The 3,054-nt window shown below is 35.0% G+C and overlaps 1 pseudogene; it reads left to right on the top strand.

Annotated features, from left to right (window-relative positions):
• The first annotated feature begins 2,290 nt into the window (after nucleotides 1–2,290).
• LOC109434573 (large ribosomal subunit protein eL21 pseudogene) lies at nucleotides 2,291–2,772 on the top strand (annotated as a pseudogene).
• The last annotated feature ends 282 nt before the right edge of the window (nucleotides 2,773–3,054 follow it).

Raw genomic sequence — 3,054 nt, 5'->3', positions numbered from 1 at the left:
AGCCCTTGAAACTGAGCTTGACACGGAAGTACAGTTAAATAAGAAAAATATATAGTGTTCACTCATTTTCATGTTTCAGCATTTTCATTGCTATAGCAACCAGTAAAAGAGGTTGTTTTTAGTGTCACATCAATTAATTCCAATCTCTGCTTACAGAAAGAGTGGTATTTCCCTAGCTGCAGTTATAGAATTTGTTTATAAGGAAAGGAATGGGGAAGACCTGTGTTTTGCATTTTTCTTGTGAGCCAATGAGAAAAAGTTATGAAGATATTTGCAGTATGATTATGCTTCTAAAAGAGGGAACTTAGCTTTAAAATAGGCATGTTCTGTAAAGAATTGTATCCAAAAGCCACCTCCATTCTTTCGGAAGCAAAACTCCTCTAGTTTTCATTTTCAGTATGCATACTTTGGTAGACTGATGAAGAGAAAATTACAAATCTTTCTGGAATTGTTTCATAAAGACTTTAGCCTATAGATATTTATCCTAATATGACTTTATTTGTCCTTATCCTGAAATTTTCTCCTCACATCCAATACTTTATTACTGAGCATGAGCAACTTGTGAAAGAGAAAGTTTGAAGAGTTGGTTTTCTAAGCTACCATCGTAAGTTTTTGTGTCTGATGTAGATTAGTTTATCAATTCCAAAGCTTAGCTATATCCTCATTAAGAAGAGTTGCCTACAATTCTCCAGTGATCACTTTGGTGTAACTAAAACTTAGTTAGTATGCTAATAAGCTAAAATTGAATATATTTAATTACATCTTTTGGAACTGCCACACCCAGAACCTAGGCTGGTTTTTACCATAACTTCTCTGGACCACAAAATTTCCAGCGTATGTAGATTAAAATATTTTAAAGAAGTTTTGTTAAAGTGGTTGACCAGAAGTAAAGCAGTTTAAAATACACTAGACAACAATAATCCCATATTGATCTCTAGTTGGTCACCCTCTAATCTGGTCTCTTTACATTCAAACTAATGAAATGACTCAACTAACTTAAGTAAATACGTGTGTGTGTGTGTGTGTGAGTGTGTGTGTGTTTAAATTATGTACATTAAAATATGTATGAACACCCAGACAAGGGTGTAAACATCCTTTTACACAGCTAAGGATTCACTTTATACTGCTAGGAAATATAGGAGAGTGTAAACTTTCTCAAAAGTACATTCCATGTGTAAAATATCTTTAAAATATTAATATTCCTAAGAGTATTTACAAACAATTTCTATTAGGTTGGTGTAAAAGTAATTGTGGTTTAAAATGTTAAAAAATAATTGCAAAAACCACAATTACTTTTGCACCAACCTAATATTTCTTAAATGTCTAGACTAAGGAAATAATCAGAGATTAGGTCAACCATTTATGTACACATTTAAATCTTCAATAAGGATCATGCATTATAACACTTAGTTTTGTAAATCTACTTACCTTCACATCAATTTTACCTAGATGTCTTCCAGGTTTTCTCAAATTTATTGTTTAAAACTTGACCTTTGATACTCACTTTACAAATTTCTTCTTTTAACATTTTTATCTTACTATTTGGCACTTCATGTTTTTGCTTTCTGAAGATAGTAAACTGCAAATATTCCTTTCACCTCTTTCATCTTCATTCCTCACATCTGACCTAAGCATTATCATTCTGCCTCCAAAATATAGTTTAGCTCTATCTATTTCTTTCCATCTCCTCTGCCACTATCCTAGTGTAAGCCATAATCATTTCTTACCTGTGTTACTAAGAGTGCCTCCCTACTGGTCACCTGACTTTCACTGTTGTCCTCCTCAAAGTTATTATCCACTTACATGCCAGAGTGATCTTTCACAGTTTGGAGAGCGCCTTTCTATTTAAGTCTCTCCATGATATCCCCTTGCATTTAACAGAATATGCAAAATTCTAAAAAGGGGGGGACACTCATAAAGTCCTGCCCAAATTGATATCTGCTGTCCCTCCACCCTCGTTTGACTGTAGTTCCCACTACAACTCTCACAGCAGTTCAGCCACATCAATCTTTTGGGTTGCTAAAAGTTCTTTCCTGCCCCAGGGTCTTTGCACTTGCTGTTTGCTCTCCTTTGGGAGTTCTTCCCCTCTCTCTTCTGCTATCAATTACATTTTTAAAATTTTAAAATATTTTCATTTATATACCCTTATTTGTTAAAATTTAAATCTTATATAATTTAAAATCTTTTAAAATGGCATCTTGTTATTTTAGATTCACTATTTTTCAGCTATATTAAGAATAACTGAGATAGTTTTTCCGCCAGGACCTCCATCTTCCAGTAACTTGTCAAAATGACCAAAACAAAGGGAAAGAGGAGAATCCCTAGCTGTATGTTCTCTAAGCCTTTTAGAAAACATGGAGTTGTTCCTTTGGCCACATATATGCATATTTACAAGAAAAGTGATACTGTAGACATCAAGGGAATGGGCACTGTTCAAAAAGGAATGCCCCACAAATGTTACCATGGCAAAAATGAAGGGTCTACAGTGTTACTGGGCATGCGGTTGGCATTGTTGGAAACAAACAAGTTAAGGGCAAGATTCCTGCCAACAGAATTAATGTTTGTATTGAGCATATTAAGTACTCTAAAAGCCAAGCTAGCTTCCTGAAACAGGCGAAGGAAAATGATCAGAAAAAGAAGGAAGCCAAAGAGAAAGGTACTTGGGTTCAACTGAAACACCAGCCTGCCCCACCCAGAGAAGCACACATTGTGAGAACCAATGGAAAGGAGCCTGAGCTGCTGGAATGCATTCCCTATGAATTCATGGCATAGGTGTAAAAAAATAAAAGACCTCTGTACTGTTGGAAAAAAGAGAGAGAAGAAAACCTGAGATACAGTAAAGTACACATATATAAAATGAACACCATGATGAGTTTCAACATATCTATATTCACTCATGAAACCATCACCAGTTCAACATAATGAACATATCCATTATTTCCAAAACGCTCCTCGGGCCCCTCTGTAATCCCTTACTCTCTCTTCTGGCTTGTATCTTTTTTGCCTTTGGGGAACCAATAGTCTTCTCTCTGAAATTATGAATTAGTTTGCATT

This window comes from Rhinolophus sinicus, chromosome 17 (genome assembly GCF_057876585.1).
Source record: "Rhinolophus sinicus isolate RSI-liver-muscle chromosome 17, RSI-T2T, whole genome shotgun sequence".
NCBI lineage: Eukaryota > Metazoa > Chordata > Mammalia > Chiroptera > Rhinolophidae > Rhinolophus > Rhinolophus sinicus.
The sequence above is the reverse complement of the archived record's forward strand: the minus strand, read 5'-3'. Positions and strand labels throughout refer to the sequence as shown.